The 14410-nt window shown below is 43.2% G+C and overlaps 1 protein-coding gene and 1 pseudogene across 1 annotated transcript in view; both read left to right on the top strand.

The window, feature by feature from the left end:
- LOC132434203 (small ribosomal subunit protein eS10-like) overlaps positions 1-7936 on the top strand; it is a 120900-nt pseudogene extending 112964 nt beyond the window's left edge.
- Positions 1-14410, top strand: part of CPM (carboxypeptidase M) — a 289531-nt gene that overhangs the window by 141732 nt on the left and 133389 nt on the right. The window lies entirely within an intron of this gene.

The raw sequence follows: 14410 nt of genomic DNA, 5'->3' as shown, positions 1-14410 counted from the left end.
CTGGTCTTCCAACTCCATTTTAAATGAAGTTTCTATTCATTAATTTTCACACTGCCATCTGAAGCCTGTCAGTCTCACCTCTCCTCCTGGCTGCCTTTTCCACTTTTTCTGTTTATAAGTAGTGTCCTGACTGGACTGCCCACCAAGTTCCTCTTTCTGGTCCAAGGATTACCAGGATGCTGCACACACCCTGAGAGGAAGGAAGTCCTTCCTGAACTAGCGCTCCAGCTGTGCACATCCCAAAAGATGTCTTCCTCCAACTGTGTCCTTGTGATATAATAAGAAATATATATTTGGTCTTCCTCCCCAGTTTCTGGTACAGAGCTCCTAAAATCCTTGTAATTTCCTAAGTGATAAGAGCTGAAAGGAACATCTTTTGTTATAGTATTTAGTTTTTGTCCCCAGTTTCTGAAATAGCTCTAGAACAATAAAGGTGGAAGGAGTATATTTTGTTATTCATAACAAGCCCCTTCCAACCAGAAAAAAGTTTATGTGAATGAAGTGATTTTTGAAAAGTCCCTAAGGATGGGGGCTTTTTGCCAGGGAAACCCACCATGTGATTAGAGGGTTGGAACTTTCAGCCCCACCTCCCCAGCTTGAGGGAGGGGAGAGGAGCTGGAGATTGAGTTAATCACTAGTGGCCAATGATTTAGTCAATCGTGCCTACCTAATCGTGCCTCCAAAGGGATTTGGAGAACATCCAGGTTGGTGAACCCATCCACATGCTGGGAGGGTGGCATGCCTGGAGAAGGCTTGGAAGCTCTCTGCCCCTTCCTACACACCTTGCCTTGTGCAGCTCTTCCATTTGGAGGTTCCTGGGTTGTATCTTTTTTATTTTTTTAATAGTTGATTTACAATGCTTTTTTTACTTTCAGGTATAGAGCAAAGTGATTCAGTTCTTTCACAGGTTCTTTTCCATTATAGTTTATTACAAGATATTGACTTGTAAAGTTAACGTCAACTTTGCCAACCACCTTGACTTTTATGTCCCACCTCTACATTTTTCTTCACTGTTTACAGAGCACCTACTGTGTGCTGCTTAATGCAGGGGACACAACTAAATTGTCCTCCTTAGTCCTGCTTAGAACATCCAGCTCACAACAGTCCCGTTTTTGGGGGGTGGGGCACACCACGCAGCTTGTGGGATCTTAGTTCCCCTACCAGGGATTGAACCCCTGCCCTCGGCAGTGAAAGCACTGAGTCTTAACCACTGGACCACCGGGGAATTCCCTGTGCTATACAGTAAGATTTTGTTCTTTATGTGAGTTGTATCTTTTAGAATAAAGTAATAAACATGTTTCCCCGAGTTCTGTAAGCTGTTTTAGCAAATTATTGAACCCGAGGAAAGAGTCATGGACACCTCCAGTTTGTTGCCAAGTAGGACATGAGTTGTGGGTAACCTATGGACCTACTGCTTGGGATCGGCATCTGAACTGGGGACATCTTCTGGGACTGAGCCCTTACCCTGTGGGTTCTCATGCTACCTCCAGGCAGATAGTGTCAGAATTGATTTGAATTATAAGACACCAGTTGGTATCTGCAGAGAATTGGAGAACAGCTTGGTGTGGAAAACCCACTGGTTTGATGTCATAAGTGTTGTGAGTAAAAAGAGAAATGAAGTTTTCTCTTTCATTCCTTCTTCCCTCTCTCAACCCTACAAAATAAGGCAGTCCTTTAGAACTGTCCCTTTAGACTCACAGACAAAACAGGAATATTTCCTTATTATACATTGCTATGGTTTCTGGTCTCCATACAATATGCACGGATTTTGTTTATAGGTGGGGGGAAGCTATTTTTATTTAAAAACAAGAAAGAAAAAGTTATGAGACAGCAATCCCAGTTTTATTTAAAAAAAGAAAAGAAAAAATTGTGTGTGTATAAGAAGACACTGGCATTTATGGTAGACATTGCCAGTGATAGGATTACAGCTCATTTTAATGGTTCACTTTCATCATTTTCCAATTTATTACAAAAATAATTTTTTAAAAAGATACATCATACATAGCATCCTCATATTTTGTATTTTTTCATGGTTCCTCAACAATCCACCAAACTGTAAGGAAATCATGCATGAGAAGCATGCAAGTCAGAAGGGGACCAGAAGCACATCAAATAATCCTAAAAACACTTATCAGAGGTGCAAAAATAAAGAACTAAGGATCTGGACCCAAAGCCAGGCGATGTAGCTGTGTTCCCAGTACATTAAGTAGCACCTGACACACAGATGGTGCTGAGTAAATGAACAAGAACTCTGCGTGGCCTCTATTATGCCAAAGTTATCCTCTATGACACTGTGCATGGATTTTCCTCTCTTTTTGGTCCATTCTGTGGGCCTCTAGAGAAGGAAACCTCTCTCCCTCTTTCCTCTACCAGGTAGGACTTGGCATGTCCGAGGAAGCACAAAATGTTTTCATTCTTGAAAAGAGTGTTGGAAACTGTGTACACTTCATGGTCAGTTAGACTTGGCCCCAAATCTCAGCTTCCCCCTTTCAATTGAGGTCCGCTATCTATGGAGCATCTGCATATATCTATGCACACAAACACACTAGGATTACAGAGGAGCTTACCACCTAGCTATGCAATTCTCAGGGGTACTGTTTTCTCTTCTGTCAAATGAAGCTGATAATTACTAGGCAGGGTTGCCTGGAGTATTAAATGAGACAGTGCTCAGAAAGCACCTAGATGCTTGGCAAACATTAGCTGCTGTTGTTGTTATTATTGTGTTGAATTGGATTTAAAGATAAATGACTGTCCTATAATGTTTTCGGAAATCAACAAATGTCTGAGCCCCTATATGTCTATGCCAGGCACTGCACTAGGTAGGAACTTTTAGGATTAGGAAGGTGGGTACTATGCTCCTAGAAATCATTATCCATATCTTTACAAAGGTAATCATGTTTTCCTTGGTGACACCAGTCTGGGGATAAAAATTGTCAAAAGTACAGTCCTAGAGCTGTATTTCTTAGGTTCTGCCCAACCTATCTGATCATAGGGACCCCAAGTCTTCTCAAATTCCATTAAAGTCAGTGTGTCACCTTTGCTGGCCGATGCGTCCTCTCATCCTGGCATGTAGTACCACTCTTGCTGGCAAAAGTAGAGCTGATGAAACCAAAACCATGCAACTCAGACTGGGACTTGAACCCACGGTCTTTTAATTGAGATCACACACCTGGTCTCAGGACTTAATGAAGCTCAGGTTCTTGATGTCTTGTTGCAGAAAGAATTCAGTGAGAGACAAAGTGATAGGTAAGAAGTAGATTTATTTAGAGAGAAACATACTCCACAGATAGAGTGTGGGCCATCTCAGAAGGTGAGAGGCCTGAAATATGTCATGGTTAGTTTTTATGGGCTGAGTAATTGCATAGGCTAGTGAGTGGGAGGATTATTCCAACTATTTGGGGGGAAGGGACAGAGATGTCCAGGAATTGGGTCACTGTCCACTTTTTGACCTTTTATGGTTGGCCTTAGAACTGTCATGGCACTGGTGGGTGTGTCATTTATCATATGCTAACGTATTACAATGAGCATATAATGAGGCTCAAGGTCTACTGGAAGTCAAATCTTCTGCCATTTTGTCATGTCCTATGGCTATGTCATTCTTTTAAAGGTTGTGCTGTGCTCCCTTCCCTCTTGTTTCATTGACACCAGATGAGGTCTCCAATCCTTCTTCCTGGGTCTAGTTGCTTTCTAGACACTTTCCCTGTACCATCTATCTTTCTACTGGGATTAGGTCCAGACAAGAGCATGAGAATCCCCACATGAATGTCTCACTGGAGTGAATACAGTGAGGCTTCATCTGTGAGGAGGAACCACAGTAGAACAGCCATTCTCCTCCAACAGCTTATAGAGTTGCTAACAGAACTGTTTTTGTTTTCATCTCTCCTCTCCTCAGGACTCTTTCAACAGTCCTGATGAGGAGACCATGGCGAACAACACAGTCCCCACTGTAGGGGAGCAGAAATTACCACTGTGAAACATGTCTCTTTGGCATATTAATTGTTCTAAGCTGTTATTTTCTGAGAAACAGCAAACTTGGGAAGAGCTCTGGAAACCAAGTAGGAGTTGCTCTTTTGTAGGAAACTTTTACATTTGTAAAGAAAATCTTCATCTGTAAGGGTGTCTCCCTCTCTGTGCCTGGAAGAAGAGGATGATAAAATCTCTAGAAACAGTTATCAGTGGAGAAGGCAAAGACTTTAACCTGCATCACAATCACCGTTGTCTTATTGTGCTTTTCCTGGTAATCTCCCATAACTGACTCTCCCTACCATCAACCCCTCTTTTGTCTTTAGCTGAGGTTGGTATTTAAGGTAAAAGCTTGGATCATTTTAGCAAGTTACTTGGATTTTCTGTGTTTCTGCCATGTATACATGTTATTAAACTTTGTTTCATTTTCTCCTGTTAATCTGTCTTATGTCAATTTTAGTTCTTAAACCAGAAGAACCTAGAAGGGTAGAGGAATATTTCTTCCTCCCAGACCCTGCTTTCCTCTGGGCTGATAACATGGCTCTCTCTGCCTGACTTCACTTCCCCCAGAGGCCTCCTTTGTTCTTCCTTTGATCCTTTCCTGGACAGAAGTTCCTACCAAACCTCTAGACACACCCCACTCCTGAGTCCTTAGACTCTCAAGATGGAACCCCTGCTGCACAGTAACTGAAATACAGGCAGAGCAAAAACTATGCTATTTTTAAAATCACATCTCGGTAACTAAGCCCTAGACCCTTTAACTGTACCCCAAGTAATGTGATTTCAAGACCCTTTAGTTCTTGGGTCATCCTCTCAGGACACTTTATAATGTGTCAATTGTTTAAAAAATTATTCGTACCTTTGTTAAAATGTTAAGGAAGACTTTATTCAAGACTATTGGAGGGCTTCCCTGGTGGCGCAGTGGTTGAGTCTGCCTGCCAATGCAGGGACACGGGTTTGATCCCCGGTCCAGGAAGATCCCACATGCCGCAGAGCAACTAAGCCCGTGCGCCACAGCTACTGAGTCTGTGCTCTAGACCCCATGAGCCACAACTACTGAGCCTACATCCCACAACTACTGAAGCCCGTGTGCCTAGATCCTGTGCTCTGCAACAAGAGAAGCCACCACGACGAGAAGCCCCCAAACCACATCGAAAAGTAGCCCCTGCTCGCCGCAACTAGAGAAAGCCCATGTGCAGCAACGAAGACCAAATGCAGACAAAAATTAAAAAAAAAAAAAAAGTCTATTGCAGTCAAAGTACTGTAATAGGGGAGAAAGATTCAGCTCATCTCCAAATACAACCAAGATAGTTGGGGATTTATAGCCAGTGAGCTGAGTGAGGAGTCAGTGGATGGAAAATTAATAGGAGGCAACATCAAGGGTAGAAGGAGTCTAAGTAAACTGACTTAGCAGGATTCTTGCTACAACTGGGCTAGGTAGGCTGAAGATAAGACATGGGCCAAGGTCAAGACCTAGTTGAAAATAGGTCTTAGAGGAGCCTAAGTTTGGTCAAGGAGAGAATCTTTGTTACAATATTGCCTGTTTTAAAATGTGGGTGCTGCAGGAATTCCCTGGTGGTCCCATGGGTAGGGCCTAGGTTCGATCCCTTGTCAGGGAACTAAGATCCCACAAGCTGCACAGTGGCCAAAAATAAATAAAATAAAATAAAATGTGAGTGCTGAAACTGAAAAATGTAACACAGACATGATCTGATCAGTGCATGGTCTAGAAGGGTTCTGTACTTTCTTGATATGAATGCTAAATTTCTATAATGTCTAAGGTTGATGTGAGATTGTTGGGTAGCCACAGAATCCCATTATATGGTTGGCTCATAATTAAGATTGCAGGCAACTAAAACATCAGGTGTTTACTCACAAGAATTCTCTCTTTTCAATCTTTCCATCATCGTACTACTAATGCTGAAAACTTGGCCTCTGTGCAACAGTACTGAATCAAATCTCAGAGAGTTTTGGGTGAAGTAGAAAAGAATAGCTTTATTGCTTTGGCAGGCAAAGGGGGACACAGTGGGCTCATACCCTGAAAAATTGTTTGTCCCAACCTGGGAGGATTTGATGAGTTTGATAGCAATGGTTCAAGGGCAGAGGAGTTGCTGATTAAAAATCAGGGTGTGTGCAGGGCCTGCACTCCTTTAATCTGGTCTCAGGTGGTCTCCTGATAATCTTCTCTAGGTTATCAAACTGTGATCTTCTCTGGAATGAAGAATGCTAACATCTTCCATTTGTTGGGGGTTTTAGTTCTGTAAAGAGCTCAAAGATATTGTTATGTGTATCCCTTCAAGGGGAACCAGGACCTTGCCCCAAGGCTGTACTTGTTTGTTTCAAGGCTGCACTTACTGTTTCTTGGCTGCTCCTCCCTTGTCTCTGCATCCCCTCCCTTCCCTGATTAGCAACTGTTCAAATCTGCCCTTTGGAACTCAGGGAAGGTCATGGAGGCTAGAGTCTATTCCCTACAAACAAGAAACAGGGAACACGGAAAGCCTTCTGTGCCCAGGAGCCCCAGGGTCCTGCTAGGTTTCACTACCCAAATAATCTTGCTCAAATATAGACCTGAGTGTTTTCCAGCTCCAGCCCTGGAGGGTACAGAATCAAGATCTTGATGCCCAAGGAGAACCAGATTGCCTCTTATTGACTCATTTTTAAGGAGGGACTGATGGTGGCCAAGAATGATATCCACACACCTAAACACCCTGTTGGGGAGGAAGACATTTTCCTCTACCCTTCTAGGTTCTCTTGACTGGTCTAGGGATTAAACTGACATGAGACAAATTAACAGGAGAAAATCAAAGTTTAGTAACATGTATACATGGGAGAAACCCAGGAAAACTGAGTAACTCACCAAAATGGCCAAAGCCCTCATCTTGAATACCACTATCAGCTAAAGACAAAAGAGGATGTTGAGGGTGGGGAGAGTCAGTGATGGAAGGTTATCAGGAAAAGTAAGTAAACAAGGGTGAGTGTGATGCAGATTTAAGTCATTGCCTTCTCCATTGATAAGTGTTTCCAGGGATCATGGTCATCCTCCTCTTCCAGCAAGGAGGGAGACACCCTTGTAAGGTCAGATCTTAACAAACCGCACCACGAAACAGGGGAAAGCTTCAAGTGAGCTTTATTAGGGAGCGCTCCCGGGCGAGGTTCACTGGTCCGAGAGAAAGGGGCCAGAGAAGTCGCACCCGGGCGAGGGTTGGGCAAGATTTTATTGGTGGTCTTTTCGGGTATCCTGGGGGACCGTTAGTCCCACCCCTCAAAAGGCGGGAAGTCTGGGCTGGGTTCAAAGTCCCTAGGTCAGTTCCTGGAACTGGGTGGTCCGGAATGTCTCCAGGGCAGTTTTTGGAACTGGGTGGTCCGGAGAATTTCTGTCTGATGCAACCTGTGAATCTGATTGTGTTCCCCTGCCTCGGGCCAGTTGGCCTTACAACCCTTACAAATGGAGATGTCCCTTACAAAATGGCAACTCCTACTAGGTTTTCAGAGCCCTCCCCATGTCTGCTGTTTCTCAGAAAATAACCACCTCAAAATAATTAACATGCCAAAGAGACATATTTGGGGGTGGCAAATTCTACTCCCCTATAGCCTGGAGCTGGCAGATAAGAATGTGCCCAATCTTCACATTATGAAGGCCATTCACTCTCTCAAATGACAAGGCTATGTGAAAGAACAGTTTGCCTGAAGACATTTCTATTGCTACCTTACCAAGGAGGGTGTCCAGTATCTCTGTGATAACTTCCACCTGCCCCCTGAGCCACAGCTGTCTTGAGACTGGCAGGTCAAGGCCCAAGGGTCTGGAGAGAGAGTGACCTGCAAGACTCACCTGAGGGGATGCCTACAGAGACACCTACAGAGAAGTTCTGTGCCCCCTGGTGTGGACAAGAAAATCAAGGCTGGGGCCGGGTCAGCAACCAGATTCCAGTTTAGAGGTGAATTTCGTTGTGGATATGGTCAGCTACCTCAGTAAAGTTGGAGGAGATTGTTTTATGTTAAATAAATCTATAGCCAGAAAAATGTGTGTGTGTGTGTGTGTGTGTGTGTGTGTGTGTGTGTATTTATATATATATAACAAGCAGAAACCTGTGGGACCCTTCTGGGTACAAAAGCCCCTGTGTCCCATTTCTTCTTTGTAGAAAAAGGCTTTGGTCCCCTAAGACTCCCTTGAGTTCCAAAGAGCAGACTCGAACAGTTACTAATTAGGGAAGTGAGGAAATGTAGAAACAAAGGAAAAGCAGTCACAAGCAAGTTCAGCAGTAAAACAGTTTTAGTTCCTCCTCAAGGGATATACATAACAATCTGATGCATATCTTCGGGTTGTTATGCAGAAAGTAAGACCCCCCCACCCAGGTAGAGAATGGTGACTACATGCTGACCCCAGACTGGTTGGAACAAGAAGGTTGATGATTAAGATTCCTGAAATATCACCATGTTACCTCACAACCAACCAATCAGAAGAAAGTCTGTGAGCTACAACCCTCACCCTAAATATTGCCTTTAGAAACCCTTCCCTGAAAGCCACCTGGAAATTTTGGTCTTTTGAGCATGAACTGCCCATTCTCCTTGTTTGGCACCCTGCAGTAAACACTGTACTTTCCTTCACCACAACCTGGTGTCAGTAAATTGGCTTTGCTGTGTGGTGGGTGAGCAGATTCAAGTTCAGTTCAGTAACAATATCAACTTCCAATTATCTACCCAATAAAATCCATCCACTTTAGCACAGCACATAAGCCCATCACAGTGGGATCAATTAGTGTTAGTGAATTCTCCCATGTAGGGGAGCAGAATTTGTCATCCCAAAATATGTCTCTTTGGCATATGAATTATTTTAAGCTGGTTATTTTTTGAGAAACAGCAGACATGGAAAACACTCTGAAAACTGAATAGGAGTTACCCTTTTGTAAGAAATATTTACATATGTAAAGGGAAATCTCCATTTGTAAGGATGTCCTCTTCACTGTACCAGGAAGAGTAGGGTGACCAGTACTCAAGAAACTTATCAATGGAGAAGGCAAAGACTTAAATCTGCATCACAATCTCACCCTTGTTTACTGTGCTTTTCTTGGTAACCTCCCAAACTGACTCTCTCCACCCTCAATATCCTCTTTTGTCCTTAGCTGAAGAAGGTATGTAAAACTCGGCCATTTTGATGAGTTACTCATTTTTTCTGGGTCTCTCTCATGTATACATGTTATTAAACTTTGTTTGATTTTCTCCTGTTAATTTGTCTCATGCCATTTAATTCTTAGGCCAGCCAAAAGAACCTAGAAGGGTAGAGAAAGATGTCTTCTTCCCCAACACCCACATTTGAGAATCTCAGAGTCTAATCCAGACTCCCCAGAGAAACAGAACCAACAGTATAGACAGAAAGATAGACATAAAAGGAGATTTATTATAAGGACTGGCTCATGAGGTGATGAAGGCTGAGAAGTCCCATGATCTGCTATCTGCAAGCTGGAGAAACAGGAATGCTGGTGGTGTAATTCAGTCTGAGTCCAAAGACCTAAGAATTAGGGAGTTAGTGGTGTGAGTCCTGATCTGAGTTCAAAAGCCTAAGAAGCAGGAGTACCAATGTCCAAGGGCAGAAAATGGATGTCTCAGCTCAAGCAGAGAGAGCTAATTTATCCATTCTCTACCTTTTTTGTTCTATTTGGCGCCCTCAATGGATTGGATGCTGACCACCCACATTGGGGAGGGCAATCTGCTTTACTGTGTTCACTTCTTCAAATGCTAATATATTTCAGAAACACCTTTGCAGACACACCATCTATCAGGGCATCCCTTAGCCCAATCAAATTGACACATAAAATTAACCATTACAGGAGGGGTAGGACCTAAGGTAGCTTGGCGGGGGTGGGGTCCTACTCAAGACTCCAGAAAAATCGGGGCACAGATGCCAAGAGCCATGTTGTGGAGGGCTGCTGAGATCAAAACCAGCAAGTGAGTCCCGAGGTGATCAGGTGCGCTGGGCTGAGAGGAGAAGCTGAAACACTAACTCCCAGTGAAGGAGGTTTCAAGCAGCCATGGGAGAAAAAAAGAGCAAAAAGTAGCCATCAAGGTAGGCAGGGGGTGGATGGAGGGGTTCTGGGCAAATTCTAGAGACAGATTTAAGCTCCTACAATGGTTCCTCTCATTATTTAAGTGTGAGTCTGTGTGCACAGGCCAGTTTTAATCACAGGTGTTGAAAAAGTTCTGACAGAATGAGAAATTCTGAGTTTTTGAGACTGTGCAGCTGTGAATTAGATTTATAACAGGGAGAGCAAGTAGGTTTTATCTCAGATGTCAGCTCTGACAGATGATTGGCTGTCTGAGCACTGAGTTGAGAAGGATTCTGAAGATGTGTTTAAACTCAACAGGGAAGTATGTCCACATAGGTCGGTGGCACCTGCCAGTATCTGTGGACAGAAGTATGGGGTGGCCTGAGAGTCCTGTATCACTATTGTAATGCTACCATGGAGAGACCACCTCAAAGATCAGCTGGAATGTCTACATTCTACTGCCACATGCCCCTCAATTTCCAATACCTTGTATATTCATCTCCAGTGTAAGTTTTATATTATATCCTCCAGTTTTTCTCATGCTCCTATTTATATTTATTTCTTTGATACTTTGATACAAAGGTTCCCAAACTTTCTCCATTTGTGGCATTCTTAGTGTCTTGGTAATTTTTTCAGTATCCCTAGGACAAAAGAAATACATAATAGTTCCATTTATTAATTAGGTCTAAACAACTTAGTAAATATTTATGTCTGAACAACTCAGTAGCTGTTTGAAAAAAAATTGTACATATAAATTGAAAGAAAAATAATAGTTTTTTTTCATTCTTAAATAGCCAAAATTACTTATTAAGGGATATGTAGTCTGTTAGGCACTGGAGAGCTTTTCAAATCTTGTGATCAGACTTATTAAAAATGATTAAAAGAGACAAACTTTATTGAACACTTCAGTGAAAAATAAGGTAGATGGCAGGAAGCTTTTATAGGATAAAGAATAAGGAACAAGGAAAAGAAAAATTAAAAAGGAATAAGGAACAAGGAAATAAGACTACAGCCCAGAGCTGGCTTGGTGTTTGGGGATTGGCTGAATGGATATACCAGAATGGATATCTGGTCAAGCAGAACATTTACAGGGACATGAAAATTACCCAAGTTTTGGTTAGCTGATGTGGTACCCAGGGCAGGAGTGAGGCCGAAAACTCAGCCTCCAGGCACCAGTGATGAATTTAATTTTGGAGACAGAGTTTTGGGTGAAGTAGAAAAGGGTAGCCTTATTGTTTTGCCAGGCAAAGGGGGACACAGCAGGCTTGTGCCTCAAAAACCTGTGTGTGTCCCAACCTGGAAGGATTTGGTGAGGAGTTTTTGTTTGTTTTGTTTTCTTTTTTGGCCATGGCTTGCAATATCTAAGTTCCCTGACCAGGGATCAAACCCATGCCCCCTGCAGTGGAAGCGTGGAGTCCTAACCACTGGACTGCCAGTGAATTTCCTGTTGAGGAGTTTTATAGCAATGGTTCAAGGGCAGGTTTGCTGATAAGATTAGGGTGTGTGCAGGGCCTGCACTCCTTTAATCTGGTCTCAGGTAGTCTTCTCTAGAATGAAGAATGCTAACATTTTCCATTTGTTGGGGGTTTTAGTTCTAGAAAGAGCTCAAAGATATTGTTATGTGTATCCCTTGCAGTGGAACCAGGACCCCGCCTCAAGACTGCACTATTGTTTCTTGACTGCGTCTCCCTTGACTTTGCATCCCCTCCCTTCCCTCATTAGCAGCTGTTCAAATCTGCCCTTTGGGACTCAGGGTATGTCATGGATGCTGGAGTCTATTTCCTACAGACAAGAAATGGGGGACACGGAAAGACTTCCTTGCGCAGGAGACTCACAGGGTCCTGCTCGGTTTCAGGAGTGGCTCCGCTCTGGGCTTAGAAATTTATTTCAATAACTGGACATCATCATCCTCATTCCCTGTTCTACACTACTTTGCACAATATTTCACAAGTATACGTCATGGTAAGGGATGCTGCACAGTTTAATGCTGATCCTGTGAACTACCTTGAGCTTACAGTTGGTGCAGCATCTGAATAGATTCTGTGCTTCTCTTCAAGTTTTCAAATATCCCTTGGCGTCCCTGTGAGTTTGCTGTAGCGCCCCAGGGCACCTCGGAGCACAGCTTGAGAACCATGGCCTTGGTAGGCACTTCATCACTTTTCATACTAATATCTCTGTGGACGAGGAACTGCCATTCCAGTAAACAAAGAATGTTGCCTGCCATCCCAGTTCTACAAGGATCAAGCCACTAGCCACTGTAGCTCCCCACTGACGGTGCACCCTGAGGGGAATTCAGGATGGAGAAAAACAGGAAGCATTCTGTGCTTTGGGTACTGGCTTAGACAGTTAAGATGCATATCTCAGGAATAATTTCAGTGAACCCAAATTTTTTTCATCTTCCCATACACAGAAAAGCACTAAAATCGTTAACTTTAGGTGACTATTTTTTGTGATTAGCAGTAATCTTTTGTTGTTTGCAGTAATCTTTTGATGTTTGACTACATGTGTTTTTTTTTCCCCAGCAAAAATCCCCACTATATATCCTGGCTTCTCCCTTACCTCTTCAGAGCAGTTCCTTATATCTACGTGAGAGGCTATCTCCCAGGCAGCAGTCCTCAGTAAGGTCCCTGAATAAAGTTTAACTCACGACTTTGAGGTTGTGCGGTTTTCTTCAGTTGACAGCTCTGTTTTCTCTTTAAATTTTCTTTTCTGTTTTCTTATTTAAAGACTTATTGGCCAGAGTCATGCAACTAATGAAGTACATTGAGTGTGAAGAGCAGAAAAAGATAATATTTTGACATTAGAAGAAAATGTCAGTGAAAATGATGACAAATGGGGAAAAGATGAATTCAGTAAGTCTTAGAAAATGAGATGAGAAACCATGATCTTACTAAATCATCCAACACATGTCAAAGTGTGTCATAAAAGACATTTTCTTCTTTTGAATTAGGGCCAACTTTGGTTGTTTGGCTTTGATTGACAGCTGGGATAGACTGGAATGGAAGGAGTTGGTGAAACCACACTCCCACAGCAAAACGTAGTGCAGTTTTGTTTTTTCTTAATCTTTAAAAACCAAGTGTTAAAAAATAACAAGCCCCGGGCTTCCCTGGTGGCGCAGTGGTTGAGAGTCCGCCTGCCGATGCAGGGGACACGGGTTTGTGCCCCGGTCCGGGAAGATCCCGCATGTCGCAGAGCGGCTGGGCCCGTGAGCCATGGCCGCTGAGCCTGCGCATCTGGAGCCTGTGCTCCACAATGGGAGAGGCCACAACAGTGAGAGGCCCGCGTACCGCAAAAAAAAAAAAAAAAATAAGAAGCCCCAAATGGAGTCATATGCCGCTGACTACAGCAAACCAGGACTTAATTGTTTTTCAACCCCTCCCAGAAATGTGACCTTTAAAACAGTCTATCTGAAGGTTCCTGATCAACACCTGAAGTGACCTGTATGATAAAGAACCCTGCCTTTCCCCACCCCAGAAAAGATGATGTCCTGGCCCAGAATAACCTTTTCTTTTTTTTTTTGCTAATGATTCCTTCCTCCCTCCCACCCACCCCTTTCTATGAAAGTCTTCCAGTTTGCACGGCTCCTCTGAGCCCCCTTCTAGTTCCTAGATGGGATGCTGTCCTTTCACAAATCCCCTCATAAAGCAAATGAGATCTTCAGATTTACTGGGCTGACCTTTGTTTTCAGCACAAGGAAGAGAGAGAAGGACAAGGAGAGGAAGGGTAGAGGAAATTGTCGCTTCCCTCACATAATTTTTTTTAATCACTCATTTTATAATCATCTATATTCCCTTGCCTAGAGGCAATCACGTTTGCATCGAATGCATTAATACAGGGTGTTAAAGAAACTAAACCTGGTTAGAGCTTGGGATAAAAAGGATGAAAGAATCTTTGGGCTTGCACACTGCTTCCCTCTGCCCCATTCTGCCCCAGCCTTGGTGAGGCAGCCTTGTCTAGGCCTATTCAATTCTTTCTTTTGTTCCATTTTAGGCATCTTTGTAACCCAGGCACTGGTTCCATCTGGACCTGAACATGCTGAAGCAAAGCCTCACGGCAGGAAGGCTTTGCCTGTGCTCAATGTTGCTTAGATGGTCAGAGCTATTAAGTACTCCGTCATTCCGGAAGTAGGGACTATTGTTCTCACCCAGGAGGAACTTTAATTACCCAAGAGAATGGAGCCCTCATGGGTGGTTCCTTAAAAACTCCGTGAGTCATACCATCAAAAAATGAGAAAAAAAAACAGATCCTGAAATCCATGAGTAATAGAGCACTGTTTAAGAACCAGGGACACATTTTTGCTTTTGCTTCCAGATTCCTGAACTTAGGTTTCGCTATCTTAGAAATCTGAGCTGGTGGTAAAAAGAGCAAAAATGAATATGTTATAAGCCCCTTGGTTCATAATCAGC

This window comes from Delphinus delphis, chromosome 11 (assembly GCF_949987515.2).
Source record: "Delphinus delphis chromosome 11, mDelDel1.2, whole genome shotgun sequence".
Lineage (NCBI taxonomy): Eukaryota > Metazoa > Chordata > Mammalia > Artiodactyla > Delphinidae > Delphinus > Delphinus delphis.
The sequence above is the reverse complement of the archived record's forward strand: the minus strand, read 5'-3'. Positions and strand labels throughout refer to the sequence as shown.